The sequence below is a fragment of the Anopheles funestus genome, chromosome 2RL, assembly GCF_943734845.2.
Source record: "Anopheles funestus chromosome 2RL, idAnoFuneDA-416_04, whole genome shotgun sequence".
NCBI classification, from domain to species: domain Eukaryota; kingdom Metazoa; phylum Arthropoda; class Insecta; order Diptera; family Culicidae; genus Anopheles; species Anopheles funestus.
The window spans coordinates 51461681-51486010 of record NC_064598.1 but is presented as its reverse complement, the minus strand read 5'-3'; the positions used below and the strand labels follow the sequence as shown (position 1 = coordinate 51486010).

Here is a 24330-nt window from a genome sequence, read left to right as displayed (position 1 = left end):
GTCCGAATAATGGCAAAACCTAGTTAAGGCCGCAAAGAAGTGGAAAGTCGAGAATAAGACCTAAATAGAATTGTATTCAATCAAATTAATTTATAAATAGCATTAAAAAACTATTCTTGTACAAGAGATCGATGTTTTATGTTATTATATCCTAATTGACATAGAATAAGAAAACATGCTTAGGCTCATTTTATTTGGAACGAATAAATTAACGTAAATTATAATTGAATTCATCATCAAGATCTCCTACGCAACAGAATTATCTAAACCATCAGCGTGTGAGTCAATGTTCTTGGAAGCAGCATCCAAATCATCACACAAACTGCATCCGAACGGCGCCAAATGAGCCAACGGATGGTGAGCATGTTCTCGGAACGGAACGTTGTGACCCCAACACGCACCGTTCAGCTCATCAATTATCGCTCGAACAGTTATTGCAAACTGGAAGATCATAACGGAAATAGAGCTGGAAAACCGGTGATGGGTTTTAAAAGTATTTTTGAATAATAATAATGGGTTTTAATAAATTTTAGTTTAAAGTTTTTTTTTAGAGGAAATTTGAATAGTATAATAAGGTTATTCTTATCAATTAAGGTAATAATATTAAAGCCTCTTAGAAGACTACCATCAACCGAGTGGTGGACATTAAAACTGTACGTCGGTATACAAACTAAACCAAAATAAAACCCAACTCCGTCTTCGTTTGACTTTGGAATCGGCACTCCTACCGAGGAGATTTGAACAGCCCAATTAAAGCACAGGCACAGCGAAAGGCTCCAACAGGGCGCCGGTAGGCCCATGGCGAAGGGTAAGACCATTACACAACAAACGATGCTCCTCCCCAGCAAAACCATTCCCGCAGTTCAACCTACGCCAAATATGGAACAAAAGCTGTATGTTGCAGCTCGAACAAACTCTGTCTTCATCAGTCTCGAGCAGGAAAAGAACGGAGGCTTGTTCTGATGGGTTTTGTCAATATACGGGATTCGACATTAGAGGCTTTTGTGGTACGTCCAAAGAAACTGCAAGACTGGCACTAAGAGCGCAGATCATGACCGAGAGCTACCAAAAAGGACCGGATTGTGGCAGCATCATAGTTCCTCTTCTTTACGGTGTGATGGGTGGCTTCATCCATTTAGAATCGTATTAAAAAAGTGGCAAAACCACCGACATTTCACATTTCGTTCTTACCCTTACACTCCATAAAAGGAGTTGTGGCACATCCGCAAGAATGAAGGCCCTGTTTTGGTGCGCGTGTACATAACCACGAGTTTAAATGTGACACGACCCAAGCACTAGCACACAACCTTAGCTTAATGATACTAATGAGAAGCAACTTCAAAAGGATCGGTTTACAGATATGCATGTCGGACCAGAACACCGGCAACACCCAAAAGAGTAAATTCGGTCATTTTCGGTGCAGAAAGTCCTTTTAACAACGGTGGCAAACCCAAAAGTCCCCACTCAGAGCTGGGCAAGTTTTTACATCCGAGGCATTGCAGCGTACGTGTGGCAGTAAACATTTGCCCTCAAAATGTTTGTACCATGTTGAGTGTGATTCTATTTTGGGAAAATTTGCTCCATCATCATCCACTGTATTTTCTTGCTTTGAGTACACACATTCTAAATCACATGCACTTCAAGAACTTGGGATCGGGAGCTTCAATCTTCAATGGAAAAATGCACGTACCGTGTAGATCTAGCAGATCTAATGCCGGAGAGCAGCACTTGGAATTTGAGTGCATTTGTTTGCTCATCTGATCGATAGCTGTGTTTCATCATCACGATCTTCGATCGAGAATAGTAATCGGGATGCAATTGTGCAATCAAAAGAGATCACGTTCCTGCTTAGGAGATGGTGAAGAATATTCTAGTTTTTTGTTACCATCTTCCCACCTGCAATACTGCATCTCGGATAATAACCGTATTTTATGGCGATAAATTCCAAACCCCCCCGCGTCCGGACACACATCAATAATGTTCGCATCAATTGAAATCATGATGCGTGGGGAAGCTTTTCCACTGCAACCAAAGGTCTGAAGGTGTACAAAAGGTGTACGATAATAACACCAAGTGGCAAGTTTCCTTATTTGTCGTCCGTGCGTTTGAAACAGAGCGCGGTTCTTCGGTGTGTCTGTGCAACGGGTTTCGTATAACAGAAGCGAATTCTTGTGCAAAATAATTATAAGAAAGAAGGTTTTTTTTTGCACACGCCCTTGGCGGGTATATCGAGCAATGGAAGCTAAAAGGAAGAACATTACAAAAAAAGATCCCAAGAGGAAACATGATACTGTATGGTGTCGAGGTTAGGGCTCTTTACTCAAAGCGGATGAGGAAGGTGAAATTTGAAGATCAATACCACCTGATATGCTGCTGGAATAGGCGTAGTAACATTGGAAAAGATGCCAGGTAAGAGGTTTTGGCGTACAGTTGTTGTGTTTGGATCGGCCAGAAACTACGATTTTTTTAAGAAAATTATTTCCAATTTTCGTTTGTGGAATACATCGGGTTAGTTGTTCTAACGAGAGAATGGAATGGAAGAAATTAAATCTTTACGCATTAGACCTTTATGACGAAGAGTGCAAGTGTAAACCAAACTACCCTTAGGGACAGCTACAGTCAGTTTGCAAGATCCCACTAATTGACAGGTGTGTGTTTGGGTGTATCAATAGAATTTCCCGGATGTTTGAAAGCAAAACATACTCTTCGAAAAGGAAGTCCGAAATCCCATCGGTACACACTTTACGGCCCGAGCAAGACAAGAGGAATGTCAAGACATTGGATGTGTATGCCGAAAATATAACCCTCGTCCCAAAACTGCCGACATCTTTGTTTGCTTAGAAGCAAAAGAGGCTTAAACAAGAGACACATGGCATGCGTCCGTGTGACCGGAATATTATTTATGGAACAGTTTGTTTTTAGGTGCAGGGTGGAAGATACTTGTTCGTTATTATTTTGAAAGTAGGGTCGCTGAAATTTGCACTTCAATGTTTAAGCATTCTTTAAATTTAAAATACGTTTACGTGTGCAATATATTTCCGGGAGATGTTTCAAATATAAAAACTTAAACTTATAAATTTCCTTTAGCTTTCTGAATGTAAATGCATCTTCGGTAACCAGACATTTTACTATAAATGATCAGTTCCAAACTCAAATAGAACCTTTAGCCTAATTACAACGTTTAAAGCCAAGATTATATCATACTATTCGATTAATCGCGAAAAGATAATTTTTCCCCTTCTTACTTTTATCACCGATTTACATTCCCACGGATCGCTTAAATACATCGTTCACCGTGTTGGCTAAAGATAGCAATCAATAAACGTAATTAACCCCCCTAGCGTATTACACACATCGTTGCCATTCCGGCCTGCAACACAAAAGGTGCACATTTTTCCGAGCTGCCCGATGAGTCATGGTAAGTTTTTCTCTCAACAAAGTAGATGAGAGCGCTCGTTGGGGTGGAGCCACGTGGAACTGTCCGTTGCTATAATAGATGGTAGGTGAGACATTAGTTTCCACGTGACCGCACAGTGTCGTCGGAACAAAATATTGGCAGCCATATAGTATCTAACAAGGGTTCAAGTATAATATTTAAAGAAAAATTATTAGAAATACTACATTATTTTTTTCTGTACAAACATTTCCAAACCATGACATATAAATAAATAAAAAGAAATCCATATTTACACGCACACAATCTTGCTACCTTCTGGAGGACCTAACTATTTAGCATTTTAAATTACCAACCCATAACTAACAAAACAAATATAACCTCCGTGAAATCCGCCCATAATGTTTGCCAGGGGCGTGAATTTACATTACAATTCGGTGACACGAAACGAGACGTATTCAAAGCGTACAAAGGTTTGGGGTCCGCATGCATCGATCCACCCATAACACCGGGAGGAAAATAAACCATCCGGCGTCAGCCTCCAATGGAAAAGGTTTTTTCTGGTTGAAATGCTTTTCTTACTATTGCAAACGAACGAAGAAAAATATAACACCTACCCTAGGACCGACGTCGTCACACTAGCGTTATTGTTCGATGAACTTTCAAAAATAAATAAATAATAAAACCGTCCACGGTTGATTGGAGATTACAAACAAAAATTTCCATAAACCCGTAACGCACCAAAGTTTTGTCGGCGTTTCCGGAAGAGAACCGTAATTACCGTGTCGCTTCCAATGTTCTGTCGCGTTTGGTCAGGGAATAAATTGTTTTTTTTTTTTGAGACATGCCGCCGAAGGTGAAAGCTTACGTCATATCCTCCCTAATCCGGTGGATTAGTCGGTGTCGGATAGGAAGAGGACGAGGATAGTAATAAAATAATATAACTATCGTTTCGTTTCCTCCGGAACAGTGTATGCGATGTCTTGCCTTTTTAGTGTGTGACTATCCACAAAACCTATCTATCGAATGGCTTTAAACGCCAGGTTTGACTGCAATCATTAGAAGCCTGAAGAAGGGAGGAACTGTGTGTACACCACGCTAAGCAACGATTGTTTCTTTATTTATGGCTAACAGATTTAAGCGACACTAAACGCACCCCGAAAACTCGCACCCGAGTATTAATAATGCTGTCAAAATTTTCATTTGAACGGTAATAAGAGAATTTAATGCATAAGAAGCATCTGTAACTGCACGAAACTTGTATAAAAATCTATTAACATAATAGCCAAATCATGTTTGAAATAATGATATCCAATCCTTCTTCGCCATTTCGTGACAAGCATTGCTACCAACTCGCATGCACTAGTGTCGAAATCCTACTCGTGGATCTCAATTTCATTATAAAATCGTCACGTTCCCGGCATTGGTCGTTTGCCTTTCGACGTTCTCTGTCATCTTTGGTGCCATTTTTTGCCCGCTGATGACTACCACCAGCCATTATCCACAATCTATCTATCGAATGTCTTCTTCCTCTCCTCGATAAGTCACTCTCCCTTCAGTCATCATCCCATCTCCACGACGTGACAATATCCTCGCCCCGAAGTGCACTTCGAACGACAATTGTTGTCGATGATCATCATAAAAAAGGCGTATCTCAATTGAGACATCGTCGTTTCCACTTGAACGAGCTGCACAGTGTTTTCCCTTAATTCTGTGCATCGGAAAAACGAGTTCAAAAGACTGTACAAGATGTCTGACGACTCTGTGTGACTTTAGTGACTTGAGCGAAAGTCTCTCAGCGTACTACGCCAACCGTCAATCATTGCTCTGTGCATGACGTTGAGGTTAAGTTCAATCTTCCGTAGCTACGGACGTGCAGCTCCGTCCGCGAGTTTTTTTTTGTGTCCGGATAATATGGGTGTGTTTGCTGTGCTCCATCAGTGACCGTTTTTCAGCAAATGTTCGTGGTCAAATTGGTCCGCCTTGTTTGTCATCGATATGGCTACGGCAGCCGTGACCATGAACCTTTCAGTTTTCCCCTTTTATGATTTTTGTTTTACTCTCATACTGCCACAAACATAGACGATGAAAGCTCAACCCTTCGGGGAGTAGCATAAATCGGGAGATATGCGAGGAGTTCCCAACAATCGGAATAATTCGACAATTAAACGATGAGAAACAAACAGCCGATGTGGAGGCTGTTTTGTCTATCTGAAGGAGTTAAAGTAGGTAGTAACAATTGCCCTATGTTGGCTGATATTTTCTCAGATACGGAATAATGACAAATATTTTTCCCGAAGTGCAACTTCCCACCTTCAAAAAAAAGAGTATCTACCCAAGGGTTTACCGTGTAGTGTGAGTAGTTGCCGTTCCATGCTGTGTTCACGCATAAAATGATCCAACTGGACGAAAATGAAGAGCCAAAAACAAAACAACAAAGATCTGGCTAGCGATGAGTGATGTCAGCCGCCTGGCAGAGCAGTTGGGGATTGGAATTGGTTTTAAGTGAGTTCACACTTTGCTCCAATTTTGCGTCCGACGTGTCCGACGTTTACGACGCCATGAGCAGAGGCGCCAGGAGGACCATGCGGATGATGGGCGCCAGGCACACTGCATTCAATGAGCATAAAAGCGTAATTTTGTTTGTAACGTTGCAGATAGACAGGCATGAATTCGACGATCGTTTGAGCGGGCGTTTGGCCGAACGTGGCCCCATCGATTGGATGACCTCTTGGGGTGTCGTATTATGGAAGCTGTTATCAGTACCGTACACAGATTAAATGAGATGTTTACCAGTTTAAACGTGTTCATTTGTGGAGTCAGTCTAGTGGTTTAGTGGTACCGGTGACGATCTTCGCACGACAGGATTGGTATCAAATCTCTTCAGAATTATCGTTCTAGGTGATAACTCTTTTCAAATAAACGATTATATGGAATACAAGAACCAGACAAGAACCAGGTTCTAAGGACATGAGGAAAATTATATTACAGTGTAACGTTGTTTATTCATACGCACAAGGATAGAAACCTTGTATTACCCTTATATTGCATTTATAAGCGTTATTTCTGAGCTGCACAAATAATCCAATACCCGGGTAATTAGCATTCCACTATATTTTATTTAAGGTATAACCTAAGATACTCACAGATTCTTGAAACTTTATGTCTTAACATATTTTTTGTAGTCCCTTCAATTTGTTATACTTAAGAGTTATGCAGACGTAATTAGGTCTCAGTTCTAGTTAAATAAAAACTATTACTACCTTAATTAGGTCAAGCAATATTACTTTAAAAAAACACTATTATTTACAATTTTATTGTCAGAAAAAATGGCGAAACCACACACCGTTTGTGTGTGTGTGGGTCTATAATTGCGTCCGGTCAATAGCCCCGACCGCTAGAGACGACCACGGATTGGGGTTGGCCATACCCAATCGTAACCAAGCTATAAATAACTTTTGCATCTTGCCACGGTTGTGCATGCTGCAGTCTGCGGAGTCACTTACAGTATATGCCATGTTTCCGAATCAGAAACGAATCCTTTACTGCGAGTTGGCGCCCATTGCAAGAGATACACACTCGATCAACTCGATTGATTCTATTCTATGCTGTATTCTGCAGTACTCACGTTGTAGCCAGCGTATCTTGGTAGGAAGGGAACAACCGGGCGATGGAAGCGGAGGAATTTATGCTTTCTGTTGGCCTCCTTTTCTCGTTGCACGACCGGTAAAGTCGTGATTCATGCTGTGGACTAGCAAGAATTCTGTTACCAATTCATTGGCTCGTTCATCTTACGATGGTTCGGAGACTTTTTAAACCAATAAACACGGTACGTATCGATGATTGTACGAATGATTGTAAAAACAGCAGACTTTTGCAGCTGTTGATCGTGAACCAACAAAGCACAATTGAAACTTAGCTAACTTCCCTTTGTACGTACGTACTACCAACATTCGTTTTGTGACAAGTCTTGCTAATATTGTTCCATCATTAGTTTGCCATCCCGGGCTGGCTGAAATGATAATAACCTTCTCCACATCATCACTATAATCGTTACGACCAATCCAACAAAACGCGGCCCATTAAATGAGACTTAATTGTTTCAAGGTGCAAGCGAAACAGCGCCAGACAAAGCCAATCTACAGTAGAACCGGGTCCAGAGTATATACGCACATACTATGTCATAAGCTTCCATCGCACGATCGTTTAAAGTCGCGGTAAAGGAAGTGATGCAGAGTGAAAGAAGACCCGCACAATTAAAGGATGACACATTGTTTCCCGCGATTGCTACAAATAGTTGCGGTTTTATTCCCGCATATATTCGCAAGTGATAAAGGATACAAAACTCTTATAGTCTTGAAGACATGATCTGTTGTCATTGTACAATTTTACTCTTTTGTTCTTCTTTTACCTTTTTCTTTAACCGCTTTGCGCACCACTAAGGACAAAGAGTTGCTTGCACTCACTTACAAACGAGCACACCTTTGCTAAACGATTTTTACGATGGTGCCAGTGTGTCGTCAGTCCGTTGGTGGAAATATAGAATAAGAACAAAGTCCCAACTACGAGTGACCTCAGCACAAACTGATAGCAAATGAAAAGCGTTTCTGTTGATGGTTCTTCTTCGATGCAGACAAAATACGAACGATGGTCCTACTTTTGGTATGTTTCTGGTTTTGCCTGCTTGGTAAGCAACCGACGACACAAAAGGCACGAACGGCCGCACAGAATATGGCGCCTTTTGTGTTTGGCAATGCAACTTGAAACATGACCATGGCCCACACCTTCCACCAAGCCGAAGACGATACAGAGTTAGAAAAGATCCCACCAACTTCGAGTGGAAAGCTGTATTCTAACCAACAATATTTACTTTTTTCCTGTAGAGTTGCCTGTCCGTGTGTAGCTTTTGTAGGGAATGGAAGCAACAAAAAAAGGTTTTAGAAACACACGCGTTGGCATTTTTGAGTTAGGTTTTCCTTGATTTTTTTTACACACAACACAACATTCATTTTTACTTTTCATTTTGGTTTTTCTCTTGCTTCCAACACTTACCGCTGAACTGTGTATAATGGTGTCGGTTTAGCAGGTGCCTTTGGCATTCACTTTCAATAGAGCATTTGCTTCCATTTTCCTTGCCGTGGAAAAACACATTTTTCTCGTTCGCTTCTCACCGGGTTCATCACCATCCCCCAACGTTCGTTCTTCACCCGCTCTTTCTCACTCTCTTTTTGGGGAGGAAAATGGATGTAAAGTATCCATTTCTTTTCACTTACTTTCGCTTGAATTTCCACGAGTTCACATTGCGTCCATTCAGTGTACGGTGCTGCTACTGGGTGACCCTGTCGTGTGACGCGTGTAGCACAGCAACGAGTGACTATTTGGATTGAAGGGAAATCGGTCTCGAAAGTGATTTTTTTTGTTGGCTTTTCACTCTCGTTCAATCAAGTGACACTTCACACAGAAGGAAGATTATCGAAAGGATGATGGTTCCGCTTCCGAACCAGGGCCCGGGGAAATGGAAGTATCGATGGAATGTTCGTCACCTTTCAAGGTGGTCGTGTCTTCCAAGAAATAGTCGGTAGATGGGGATACCACTTAACCAGCATACGGATTTTATGGCTTTTCCTTCTTATTTGCTATAAAACTTCTCAATCACAGTGGAATGAACGAACGAACATAAGCAACTTTTCCCAACTTCGGTTCTACTGGCATAAAAACAACTTCTTAGTCGTATTTTTGCGTGTTTTTGTTTAGAAATATTTCAATCATATCTTCTTCTAACATTCTTTGCAGTGAATTCCTTAGCACAGACATTTTAATTTCACGCATGACTATTTATTACTACTCGAGGTTTCTCCTTTGCATGAGTTTTTCCAAACCCTTCACAGCGCATTCTAGTCACTGTAGAATAATATGTAGTAGTATAAAAATATTATTCAATTTTGTTTTTCAAAAAACAACACACAAAATAAACTAAATTAATTGCATTTTTGTGTAATCTTAATCGTAAACGCCCTTTTTTATGTAGCGTTGCTTTCTTAAGGGTTAATAGAATAGTTTTCTGCTTGCGGCGATCGTTCGTTTTCTTTAGCTAAATTTAAATTTCGTTACCCACCAACGCAAAAACCTCACGAGAACACTCGCAGGTAAATTTATGCTACCATTCTAAGTGTGCCGCACACTCTTCCCAAACAGAACGTTCTGAGGTCATGTGAGATTTAAAATCCGATTGAATTGAGAATAGCGATACACACATGCAAACGCGTCCTAGAAAGAGGACGGATCGGCGATAGCGAATATGTAGGTAGCATAAGACCCATTGCATCCGATAACACTCCGTGACTTTCCCGCACGTTTCCATTTCCTGGCGGTAACCTGTTCCGATTGGACAGGCTATTTGCTTTCCCACATCCGGAATTTAATGGTGAGGCTTTGAAAAACAGCCCACTTTACTTATAGGTCCACCTTTTCCAAAGCAGAACCAATGCCCGGATGAAGGAAATAGATGGAGAATACACCAGCACACAAGGAGTTTGAGGAATTTATTGGTGATACAAATTACTTGCGCACAGCATTAACGGGAATGTGGCAGCTATGTGGATCGGGGAAGATGATCGTCGTCGAGCTGTGCATTCAAAAAATGTGACCAAGTGAGAGTTGTCTGAGAGAGGCCGATCGATTGCTGGTGACTTGAGTTTTATGCTGAAAAGCCGTTCCCGTCGTTGTCGTTTGCCCTAATTGATGCTCAACGGTAGATTATCTCACATGGACTACTAGCGTGGATTTTGTTTTTGGTACTAAAACTACGTAGCATTCTTTGTTTAAGCTCGTTTAAGCTTTAACTTCCATAGAGTGATTAAGTTGAATCATGCAAAGGTTAGATTAAATGCACTAAATAATTAATGCATCTAATGGGATGGGATATTCATAAGAAGCACTATTATTTGAACTATTAGGATTACCGTTAGGAAACTAAGTAATAGACATAGACGAACCGGATAATGGGAATAATTAATGATGAACTGCCATGTCCTTCGGTGTGGCAACAAAAAAATGAAATAATGAAATAATGAAAAAAAAAACATTAAATTATTCAACATGTTTTTATGTCAAATGTTCGAATCAAAGAAATATTTCACAAAATCAGCCATTTTTTAAATTCATAATGTTTTTAATTATATGTTTTTCAACTAGAAAAAAATCTAAATTTATTGCTTATGGTTTGGAAAAACTTTAACATGCTTTATATCCGCCTGCCGGATAAGCCCAACCGGCTCCATATGCTATCTATATGAAAATGGTGTCACTGCACACAGCACAGGATTGAATATGTATGGTGTTGAGAAAGTATTTAAAAAAGCGTGATTTCTAAAAGGATTCATTTGCGACCACGATCGTTGTCTACCGCTAAGTGTGGCACGTGAAAAACCCACCAATCGACAGCCAAAGGAAAAGAAAAACTTGTCAACGATGCACCGTCGGCACATCGATCGCATACGCAATCGGCACATGCTTTCAGCAGATTAGTGTGCTGTGTGTGAAAGTAAAGAAAGCTGCCATTGCCACACCGGTCAAGCCCCTATAATGCTGGTTGATGAAGTCGGCGAGCGGTATTAAACGTGTCATTGCGATCGCGACTGCTGAACGACGTTTGCTCAGTGTTTTATTTTCGCTTGCACCATCCCAAAGATAAGCTTTGTGTTGTTAGCTTTTCGTTGAGCAAATGAGTGGTAAAGTGTCAGTGTCCTTATCTCTGCTTTTATACGTGCTTGGAGGTAATAGAAACGAAGACATTAAAATGCACACCTAATTATATGTCTTTTGCTTTTTCTGTTGGCTTTCAGCTATGCAAGTGATAAAGTACGTTTGTAGCTGCATCACAATATTTTTCATTACACAATAATACGCCACAAATGCTCGACTGAATCAAAGCTTCTCCGGATGATTTGGTGGTTTAGTGATAGTGGAGGCTATAGCCGCAGGGCCATTACAGCTGATCATGGCCACAGCTGATTCCTCAAACTTCCTCAGCCACTTAAATTCCTCAAAAAACTTCAAATTTTGTCTCTCAAACTATCACTCACGGTGGCCTTGCTTCTTCTCTTTTCATCAATGACAATACACAATGTGACGAATGCCAAGAAATTCTTTGGGTAATTGAGTATTTGTTTCTATGTTAAGGAAAATATGACAATTCAAATTTTAAAGAATTTTATTTAATTTAAGAATAAAAACATAAATAAATGTTTTATTAGGTTAAGGAACAATGTTCAACAATTGGTTTGGACTTTGGTTAAAAAGTTTCAATTGTGAAATAAAGCTTTTATACAACGTTCATACACACTGCCGAACCTGTCAAAGTGAACTCCCCAAACTGGTCTCAAACATTTTCAAGACTTTTGCAGATGTTCGTTTTGAGGAAATAAGCAAATCACTCAAAATTCCTTGTGAGTGTCTTCGATTTTGAGTTCCGAAGAAATCCTCAACCGTTATCTTTACATCTTTACAAGACAGCGCCGGAACTGAAACCCATCCAACATTAGACTGAATCTAACATAAGTCAAGTCAAGATCATTGTATCAAGATGAAGAATTTCAAAAGTTAGATTTTCTATTACGAAGGAAGGTAACTGAATACTGTGAAGACCTGTGAATATCCTTGACTTCAAGGTAATCAAGCTGTCACACAGCTTAGCAAAAAAAACAAAAGGGTGGTAATTCAAATGCGACAAATTTTGTAGCTCCAAAAACCAGAACAGGAAGAATCGAACACAACTGCATTCACAAAGAGCATAATTTGTTATTATGATGAGTTACAAAAACACATTTTTTAGTTTTGTTTCATTAAACAGGAAATAAGATTTTTAAATTTCCATAATTTTTTTTATTTTAGTAAAAAAAAATTATATACACATATTTTTTGCTAACGGCATAGCGGATATTTCGCCAAGTAGTGGTGGAATTATTTCCGCACAATTCCACCGAGACCGATCGGGTCATGCTCTAGCGGCCATCAGCAACAGCCAGTTTCTTTTCTTCCGCATCGGCGGCGGCAAACAAAATACAGCGCAGCCGAACGTCTTATCACTTCCTTTCGGTGGGCAAGCATAGCCCACCCCAGTCCGCTTTCATACTGTTATTTTTTTCTTATTTTTCGTAGTTCATCAATTATGCAATAAGCTTCGCACCTAACCAATCGTGTGTGATTTTTGTTATTTATTTTTCTTCCCCAAGCCCCCTTTTATTGAACCAGCGCAAACCTTCGAATCTTGTCGGACGCGGAGTTTCCTATTACGGCAACGGAACACCACTATCGGTACGGTTCCGTTTTAACATTTATCAACCGGAAACGAATGACGATCGTACCATCGCTACTTCACACGAAGTAGAGTGAGTGCAACAATTGTGTGACTTGACTTGATCGTTTGCAAACGCTGCGCACTGTGATCAGTTGCCTTGGTCAGTGTTTCTGGTGAACGACGGTTTATGCTGCACTTATGCTGTACTGCTACCAAGAGCGCACACACTGTGCGTGCGTATTGAGCGATGTGAAGCAGTTTCGAGCGATTTAATTTGATTAAACGAGTGAAGCAAAACCTAACGAATGCGTACGATCGGCCTTGGTGAGATTGTTATTGCGAGAATGCGTACAACATTCCTTGAAATCTGACAATCAGTTGAGAACATTGTCCAAATTTAAGTTTCCCATCCTCACACCCCAATTGAAGACGGGTAGAGTAAAGTGTAGGAAATGGTTATAGTTTTATGGCCTTTTAATCCATCGCTCAATACAAGTAGTTTAACAAGATCATTCGATAAATTGGTGTTATTTGTTAAAGAAATATGTTCAAGGAATAAAAACAAGAATTAAGAAGAAAAACTTAGAAAGAACCACGATGCAATTATTCTTATTACAAGGGTTTCGAGTTGAAGATGGAACCAATTTCTCATTGTTTATCAGTTGAACTAAAAATGCAGCGATAGATGTAGAATAAAAGGTCGATGTGAAATCAAATTATTATCGATTCTGTGCAATGCTCTGACTTAATTTTGGACATACTTCCAGAAAATGAGACCAAATCGTTGAGGATGAGACAACCTTGTTTCAATTAATCGTTTGATGTTTGTACGATTGTTTGACAGATACCATCTTAAAGCGTAATCTCTCTACCTTGAGCCACGAAAGACCTCAAAGATGGAACCTGTTCTGAATTATTTTTTTGTTTTTCAAGGTAAAAGTAGAATATAGAGGGGTAGATGTGGAAATAGGTTCTGGGGCTTAATTCACATAATGGAAATATACAGCGAAATGACAATTATGTCACATTGAAGATCCAGAAAGGTAGAAAATAGCCGCATCTTCCTCTACATTTTCCACTTCAATTTGCAAACAATCTAGAAATGGTTGAAATTTTATCAAATGAACTCGAAAGCCCTGTAAATTGATTTAAGACATCTCTAAACATACCTTCAAGTGGTTATCAAACAAATTTCAGTTTTTTCAAAAATCCCATAGTTTTTTTTTCAATAATTCTACAGGAAGGATACATAAAACTAAAGATGAAAACGAAACGAAAAAAAAACAATGGGCCGTATTCACAATCTCACACCGTTGCGATCACTCCTGCAATATTTAAGGCAATGGAAATGGGGCAAACCGCCCCTGGAACAGAAGTCATGTTACATGAAACGTAAAGTAGTCGCATAAAAAAATATGAAACATCGAAAATATAACGCCCACCAAAGTGGAGAGAACCCATTTCCATCTCATACGCGACCGGAATAGGGGCAACTTGCCAAGAAGAAGAAAAAAAATCATCGAAACGGTTCGTTAAAAATTAAAAGAAAATGCTTTCATTCGCTGCTCATCCTTCCCCACTACATGTAGATGACATTAACGATCAGTTTATTTTTATATTATTTTTTGTTCGCAAAGATTATAAGAGAAATCGACAAGCTGCAAAGAAGCAAAAAACAAAAACGCAAGAAACTGGATATGGAATTAAAGCAGAAGCCCTGACGTCAAAAAAATAAAACAAAATCCACAGATACGTAGTGCCCTCAAAATCGGTCCCATCATCCGAGCATTTTGAGCGTTTGCGGTCGAACTCCTTTGTCCTGCACGCATCGAAGGTCACGCAACGAAAAGCAAAGGGAAAGGATGATCGAATGGGGCCGCGCGACAGCCGCATAAGGAATGGTTGTGCGCCTGTTGAAAATTCCACGAATTGTTTACCATGGATGAAAATGATTCTTTTTTTTGGCAGCGGGTGAAATTTGGCAAGTGGAAAACATACGCACACACTCATCAATTCCATCGTATTTTTCATCACAGAAAAGCGAAATGTTGATAAGGCGCAGAAACAATAACGCACACGTACGCACGTACTCAACGTTTGGGCACGAGATGGTTTGGAAAGATGGAGTTAGGTTAGGTGGCAGAAAACATTTCATTTTTTTTTTGGAGATGTGCATCGATGCAGTAACGTTCCATCTTAAACACGATCCCTAAACATATACACATCATTTGCCAAGAAATGTAGGCACGAAGCAGATGAGGGCTTTGTTTATTAACACTTTACACTGGTGTGGATTTGGATTTCCTCCCACTTTCGACGTGCTGTTGATCTTAAACATATACCCTGCAGCACAACAGGGCGGATGTGTGCTCGTATGGTACCATTGCAGTACTCATCTTTTTCATGGTGTGCTTCGACCATACCGGCCGATCCCCTACATTGTGCCCCATTAATCAAGCATAATTTATTCAATTATACACATTACACCCGACATATGTGTTTGGTAAAAAGGCAGCATTTTGATGTAAGGATGTAGATGCATTAAAAAAAAAATAATATCCGCCTCGTGATCGTGATCTTCTCACAATTATTTTCAGTCCCAAGCATTACGATCGTTTAGAAGCATTGCGAGCAAACATCAACAAGTGATGCATTCGCACATGCAACAAGCGTGGGATGAAAATATAGAGAGAAACCTCCTTTGGGTAAAGACGTACCAAGTCGTCATTAATATGAAAGAACCAATTGACAGAGAGATCAGGCCTGTTGTTGAGATGTGCATTACCGACAATATATACATTTTTTTGTACTAATGATCTTGTCCACCACTCGTAGCTCACCAAAAGAAAAACCAAAAGTTACAAAGGTCTCACAAATTATGGATCTATGGAATTTTTGCTATCTATATATATAAAATTCTCGTGTCGCGGTGTTAGTGTGCATACTCCTCTTAAACGGCTGCACCGATTTGTATGAAATTTGCGCTGAACGTTCGTTAGGTATTAGAATAGGTTTACCGCTATTTTTCGTTTCGCTAGGTGGCCTCTGGCCAATATTATGAGTTCTTTTCTGTTTTTCCTACGGGAGTTATCAAGTAGGCATATCCATTTTTGCAACACGAGTAATGTTGAACACTACCGAAACAAAAAAGTTCTAACGAATATATCAATCAAAGTAGGTACACATGACGATTTATTAGTGCAATTTTATTCATTAAAGCGTAAAGTGAGTGATAAATAAGTAAAAAGCAAGTGTGTGAATAATTAAAAAATGCTATTTAGTGAATTGCGGCTCGGTGGTACATGTGGAATCGGCACCTTACACGGAAGTACCTGAGTCAAATCCCAATCGTCAAGGAAAGCCAGAAATGCCCCCTGAAGTAGCCAGATGAAGATCAGCCACAAAAAAAGAAGAAAAATTGCTTTGACTGGGAATATCATTTGGATTAAGAATGGCAATAATTTGAGAAATTTCAATTAATTAACGATATTCTCTAATCGCCACTCTAATAATGCCACACGAATCAAGATTGAACACTCAAAATGTTTGCTTTAATTACAAAACGCATGTTTAAGGGCAAAGCTAGGTTTGCCGGGTAAGCTAGTATTTTATAGAAGACTAACTTACCCGACAAACCAAGCTTTGCCCTTAAACATGCCTTTTGTATTTAATGCAAACATTTTGGGAAGGGAGGGAATCATTTTGGGAAGGGAGGGAATTTTTTGCTTTCCTTGACGATTGGGATTTAATATCAGGTCCTTCCGTGTAAGGCGCCGATTCCACATGTAACACCGACCCGCAAATCATTAAATAGCATTTTTTAATTATTCACACACTTGCTTTTTACTTATTTATCACTCACTTTACGCTTTAATGAATAAAATTGCACTAATAAATCGTCATGTGTACCTACTTTGATTGATATATTCGTTAGAACTTTTTTGTTTCGGTAGTGTTCAACATTACTCGTGTTGCAAAAATGGATATGCCTACTTGATAACTCCCGTAGGAAAAACAGAAAAGAACTCATAATATTGGCCAGAGGCCACCTAGCGAAACGAAAAATAGCGGTAAACCTATTCTAATACCTAACGAACGTTCAGCGCAAATTTCATACAAATCGGTGCAGCCGTTTAAGAGGAGTATGCACACTAACACCGCGACACGAGAATTTTATATATATAGATATATAAAATATATTTTATATATATATATTGAATTTCTGAGGAGTCTAGTGGGACCCTCTAAATATATTTTATTAAAATTTTCGTTGAATACTTGGAATTTATTTAAAAGCTGCTAATTCTAAAATATGACGGACTAGCAAACTAGCAAGTTTTCATGGTAACGATTTGGTTTGGTTGCTGATTATCACCTAATTATACTAATTATTATTTATTAATTATTATTACTAATTTATCACCTAAAAGGATACATGTCTACTTTTCTCAACAAAGAGACTAATGAAATTATGGTTTCACCACATGTATACCATAATCTTTACAATACCTTTCACCAATACGAAAATATTGAACTCCTCAGCATGACGAATAATTTAAAAAAAAAACATAAGAGTACCTATGATTCGTGCTCGAGGAACATCTTTCTTGGAGAATTCAAAAGGTTGTTGACTAATTCGTCGGACCACCACGAGCTGCCGGAAGTAATATAACAGATACGATACAGAATATTGGAGTAATATCAGTGGCTCAGGAAGTGCTAATCTGTTGAATTTTGCTAACTGTATAAATATTGGTACACTGTCGAAGGTCGCCTTCGAATCGATGTAAATCAGGCGGATTGGCTGGCTCTCGTCCATGCGTCCTGTCGTGTAGAACCGGCGCCATATATTTTAGAAGTAATAAATGCAATAGCCGGCGTGTTTAAACCCATCTTGATAAGTCGTTTGCTTCACAAAAGCGAACAGCAAAGATTCTAGATATATCTGAAACTTATATCAATTGTATGAGGTGTTACGCTAAAATTCGGTTCTTCTCTAAACTATCTTCCATTTAAAGATCTACATTTTTTCCATCTACAAGCATAACCAAACAAAAATCGACTAATATAAAACCAACCATTTTCTGTTTGCATCCAGTGTCAATATTTGATCATTTGCTCTTAGTTCATGTTTGCTGTCCTTCCCCTTTCCATATCCATATATTACTCCGCAAGTTCAACAACCCCTCATCGAACGAAACTGTGACTTTACTAACGTTTTAGACACATTTACGACCATTAAAAATAGTAAAACTGCCTCCATATTAATCATCGCGTCGTAAAGCGAAGGTGGTGAATGCATTTGCTTTCCCTCTTGATCACACATTTATCCACTTTGATGAAACCATTTTCTTTCGCCTCGATCGAAAAGAATTGAAGGGAAAAAGTCTCACGCATCCAAAGTCGGAGAACTCAAAACGCCAAAGATGAGTCGTGCTCTCGGCTGCTTGCTGCTGATTACTATGACTTCAGAGTCCGTAGAAAACGAAAGAGGCACAAGCATAAAATTATGTTTTTTTTTTGTTTTGTTTTGCTTGCTCTCGTGTGCCTGCCGTGTTGGGGTGGATGGATCTGTATTTGCTGGTTGTTTCGGCTCGATTTCTCGTACCAGTCAGCCGGGCTGGAAATGAAATCGAGAGTTTTCAAACCATACATCCACTGCTGCTGCAGTTGCCCTCTGCTGTGCTCGGGGTTATGTTGAGTGTTCCACCGGTAGATGGTCTCGAGGTCATTGCAATCTTTTGGGTAGTGATTTGCTGTACCACAGTAACAGCCACAGTAACGTACGATGTAACAAAATTGAAATGTTGCCAATGTAGACTACCTGCTGTGCTTTACGAGCATATGTGTTCCCGGAAGGGAACAAACGTTCGATGGTCTTCTTATGTGGTCCAGTTTTACAACAAACCTCTTACCATTTGTAACAGCAGTTGTGCCAAAATGACAAGCCTATGCTTTATGCGCCTAGTTTCGTCCACATACCGCTTTCACCGCCAGCGCCAGTGGAAAGTGGTCAATTTTTATGTGCGATTTCGTTGCACGAACTTCCTTCCTTGAATGGTTGGGTTGCGACAAAATGGTGTCAGAAACCGGCTTTCTTGTTATCTACCGTCCTTGATCATGCTATATTTGTCAGTGGTGGTTCCAAAAACCGCAGAACGAGCGTTAAATTCGTCAAGAAAACCGAAAAGACAAACACATATATACACAACGTTGCGTTTAATGTGGTTTCGATTGTTTTGGCGGATGCGAAATTGGAACAATTTCTTTTACCGTGCCACAAAATTGATTATTTGGCGCGAAACATAATGAACGTGTCGAGGAGGTTCGTTACATCGTAACGTATCTGACAACATGATTGAATGATCGATCATTACTCGTCATGGTGAAGTAAAGGTGGGCAAAACGTATAAAATAAATGTAAGATTGTTCAAAAATAATAAAAACTACTTAAAAATGTTTAAATTGGCGGTAATCCACAAAATACTAAAATATACAAAAAATAAAATAAAATATATCCAACAAAACTTTTTTTTTGAATTGCAACGATTTTTGTGACGAAATAAATATTAGAATTATTTTAGACAGAAAGTTAAACTAATCGTGTAAACCGAGAAATACAAGATAAATATTAAAATAATATTTTGTAGTTTTCTTTAAGTGTTTTTTCTAAAAAATAATAAAAATTACAAAAAGCTTGTGCTTGTACAAAACATTGTGCAAAGCATTGTGTATTACTTTTTTCAGAGAAGGTGAAAGATATTAAAATTATATTTTATTTTTTGTAAAAATAAAAAAAAAACTTTTGAAAAATAAAAGTTTTTGTTTTTTTTGTTTGGTGCTATAATTTAGCTATTTGTCTTTATAATGATTGTAATATTTACCAACCATTTATGAGACTTCAATCTTCTTATTTACCGAAGATGTTTGTCATAGCAAATGGCTCTGTTTTGTTTTTTTGTTTTTTGATATTCTGACTGTATATCTCCCTTTGATTTAATTCTAAGCCTAAAAAAGGGGTCACATGACATAAAACGCAAAAAAATGTTCCCACCCATATCGATAAAGATATATATGTTGAGTTAAAATAGATAACTGAGTTGTCCTCATTGTTAAAAAAAATCAAACACAAACCACAATAAAATAAAAACTAATTTTGGTGCAATTATAACTTTGTCGTCGAAAGCCAAACTTTGTTAATTGAAATGTTTTAGTAACATCACACATATTTGTAAAAATAAATGTATTTTCGATTTTTCGAACCTAATCCATGTCTCTTCGTGCAACCACACACCCATAGGCATTAATGCGTTCGTCATGTTTCGCTGATATAGACTATTTTTGACACACCGCTGTTGGGTGTCTGGCAACCGAACCAAAAGATCAACCGTCCATATATGTATCCATGTCCTCCATTGCACGGTACCACCACCAGGAGAAAACCGACCGCGTGAGTCGTTTGCCATTTTTCATCCCGAAAAATGTCAACCATACAGCAATCTACACACATGTCTATGTAGTTAATTTGTTTTTTTCTGGATATACTTCTCTAAAAAAAAACAACACTGCCATTGCGAATTAGAACCACCGAAAGGAAACCGTCACGCTGATCCGTACACCACCCAGCAATAGTTTACGTTGACCACCATCAACGGGCAGCATTCTCATCCATTAAGTGGTCTTTCTCCCCTGCTTGGCAGCTCGGTCGATAAGCAGAATATGCTGGCTGGTGGGCTTGCTGTGCGTTGCAAATAAATATTCTTCGCACGACAGCAAGACCACGGGCATCGATCCATCAACTGCTTCTAGGGGATGGGCAACTATCCACCCGTACCCCCACCTTTGTGCCGGGTACCAGAAACCTGCAGGCAACACTATCAATCCCACTTCGATCGAAATGCGTATAACCTGATTTAAAATTCCATCCACACGTCACGAAGGGGACACTTCGGATCATGTAGCAGTGGATTTAAACGTCTCGCTGGCTTCGTGCTTGCCCGGAAGGATAATTAGAACGTTACTAACTAGATACGAAAACAGTTTAACAAACAGAAAACTAAAAGAAAACTGACATATTTTCGCAATCCGCAAGCCGCTCTCAACAAAATGTCCTCTCAATTTGCCGGACACAACTTCCCAATTTTGATTTTTTTTTCTTGGTTTTGTTTTGGCACACAGTAATGGCGCCTCGAATCCTGTTTCAGAAGCGTCACAAGCTGACAAGAGAACAAAAAAATAGTAACAATCCAAACTCCCAGCCCGTACTCTGACATCATCCGCAACTGTGCGGATGGACTAGAGATTGGCGGAGGCAAATAAGGAAAAGCAAACGAACAATAGAGAGTAAAACTAGCAACAACAAAAAAAAACCCCATCACATTAAAGTTAAACTGACTGTAGCGCAAAACTTTTGCGCAAAAGTTCCTCCTTGACAGTGAAATACCATCATTTGGGGGTGGGGAAGGTAAATCCTGAACCCGGTTACGATGATGCCGATGCTGATGAGCGGACATGATTCGCTTTCGCATCATTTAATCGGGAGCATCTTTATAACTCACAGCCACAGCTCAACCTCGTTATAATGGTACGCCCTGGCCATCGATGTAAGATTTTCTAACCATCATCTGGTGGAGCCAACCGGCCATGTTGTTGACGTCGTGCAGCAGCAGGCTTGGGAGAACTCTTCTCGTGAGATGTTCGAGCTCTCGCGCCCTTCTGTTTATGTCATTCACCATTGGCAATGTGCCCCCGGTTTCGTGTGTCTCCGGGTTCAACTCTCATACACATCGTTAATCTTCCGCCATCGTTCTGTGCCGCCCTCCGGTTCTTGCACCGATGAGATGAGACCTTCACTGTGATGCAGGGCACGGCACAGTAAACACATAGCATCCGGCTCCGGAACTCCACAAATCGATAGCGTCACACACATATTTGTCGTCCGGAGGGTGACGCGCTCGGGCTTCTAAAACGTGCACACATGTTTTCGCCTCCGTTGAAGCTGATGTGAATATGGACAAGCTGGAAGCAACACGGAAGGGCGTTGATGCGTTTTCGAAGCGAAGAAGCAATCTACTCTCTTTGTACATTTTGTAACGTCACCAGGAACGCACCGGAAGAATTTGTAACATCTTGAAAAGGGTTGAACTCCATACTGGCGGTGTTTTATTACATTATACCAAATCCCTGTTGGTATGTGTAAGCATCCCGAAGGAAGAAATAACCTAAAAAAGGGACTAAAATCCAGTAAAGGATGGAATTAAAATATACATGAGTCCGTCGTTATTATACCATTCCGGGCATACGTTCGCCTCAGAGCAAAACCCCCAATTGCAGCCTTTCGGACAAACAGTTTTCCCGTCACAGTCTGTTGTACCGGATTGGCTGGCCTACTTAGGGCCAGCGTCCCGAACTAACACCGGAAGCCGGACGCATAATTCAATCCGGCATGATGGCGGGTTGGAAAATATTCATAAGCAAAACCTCCCTGTGCTCGGGCCGATTCTGGCTTGGAGCCGACTGCAATGAGGCAGTCCTTACAGTTTAATATGCATTTCTTTTCCTTTATGTTTCTTTCGCTCTCTCTCCCTCTCTCGCTGCTTTGGTTTAAAAAACCTCACCCTGACCCGAATAAGATCGATAAGAGCAATAAGACAGAACAAACATTTCGTATTTTTTTTTTGTGGAAACGCGTTTAGGAAGGTCGGTAAAGTAAAATGCATGTGCCGTATGATAAGTTTCCCCGGCTTGCAAATACGGGTTTAACACTGCGTTGTATATAAAATGTTCAATCGTTGTTTTGTGTTCTACCAACTTTTTTGGCCAAGCCGTCATAAATCAACTTCAATGCTGGCGAGCTGTGAGTAATGCACATAGACGCAGTTTTATGTTCAAAGCACAGGGGAAAAAAATACTGAAAGAATGAGACTTACTTTAACCGATCGTAAATAATTCTAACAACTGAATGCACCATTTCAACATCACAATCTTTGATAAATTAGAACTATTTGAATTATTATTATTATTATTTTTTAAATGTCCCATTACCGCTTAAAGTTTATGAAGAATTTCAAAATTGTGCTTTAAGTACAAAAAAGGTCAACAATTGTTAAAGAATGCGTAATATTAACACTACGAATGTGTTATTTTTTACGCGATGTTCTTTAACGCTGGAATGGAAAAATGTCACTTCGATAGACCCACTCATAATGACTTGAACGGATCTCCTATGTCGTTAAAAAAATGTAACTTCCCAAAACATGTCCGGGGTTTTTCCGACATTTTGATGAGAAGTTTTTGAGTTGCACTATGCACTGGCTTGGTGACAGTGGCAAAAATATGAATTATATCATTTTTTATTTAATGAAAATACAAATTTAGATAGATTAATAACAATCCGATCTAAGATATGCTCGTATTAATTTACAGCCGAGACATTATTCTAGCTTTAAAATGCTGAATCAGTCAAAATGGCTGGTAGGTCGTTAGTGTTAAAAACAATTTCAAGAAGAATTTTAAGTGCAGATTCTCCAGTGCGAACTTCTTTTTAATTCATAAGGAACGGCTAGGCCATACTGCTATAAGGAAGAATGATTCTTCCTAATATTAAGTTAATATTAAGAACTGCAAAAATTAACGTGATTGAAAATCGGAAATTCGGTAGTACTAGCGTGAACATTACAATACAATTGAAGAAAATTTGAAAAGAAAAGTAAACGCATTCAAGCGAATTTATACCAAAATAAAATATGAAATTTAACTGAAAACTCTACTTTGAAATGTTGTCCAAAAAATTTAAGTTTTCGGTACCAAATACAAATAATCAAAAATGAAGAGTTTAAAAATTATATGAAAGAAGATACTATTTTACTTTCATATTTCAAGAGCATTTGTCTCTTCAAAAATTGTTATTGGACATATTTATTTTTAAATTCTCGGAACATATCCTTAAAGACAACACACGTTACTGCTTCCTTCTCAAGATACAATATTGCAAGGCGTTGGCAAATATTTACCAATGCAAGGTGATATATATTTGAGGATGGCCAGATAACCATATTTAGATATTTGCACATGCTTTTATCGATGTTTGTCCGTTATCAGTAAATGTAAACAGTAAAAATACGATTAAAAAACCAGCAATTCGGTCAACGCTCCCCACTCGATCATCGCAGACGGCCTGGCGGCATGGCCTTAAGGGAAGAACCCCATACAGACTTTAACGTTCTTATCAATGGATGTTTCTTCAGCTGCTTTTTTTCGCTTCCTGGATGGCAAAATGTTCAACAAGAAGTGAAAAACAAAAAATTCCTTCATTGCTCCCTAGCAAGATGTAAACATTGCACATTGGGTGGCCAAAGTACATACATGCGATCGAGTGGAAAATATTTGCAGGTTGCTTTTAACGGCCGTTTAACAATCCCTTTGTCGAAGCGTGTTAAGAACGCAATGCAGATGACTCAATTCAGGGTCATCTGTGCCGCGTTAATGTTCGATTTGTAAACACACGCTACACGTGGAAGACAAACTGCAGGCATCAAGACAGTCAACAGTCGCTCTCCGTGTATTCTCGAACAATCGTACAACCGTTCTGTCCGATGCGTTTGTGTGACGATTGTGGGACGCTTGCTGAGGTCAAAAG

At 39.4% G+C, this 24330-nt stretch overlaps 1 protein-coding gene across 1 annotated transcript in view; it reads right to left on the bottom strand.

The window, feature by feature from the left end:
• LOC125762266 (uncharacterized) overlaps positions 1-24330 on the bottom strand; it is a 37538-nt gene that overhangs the window by 11636 nt on the left and 1572 nt on the right. The gene's annotated exons all lie outside the window — the stretch shown is intronic.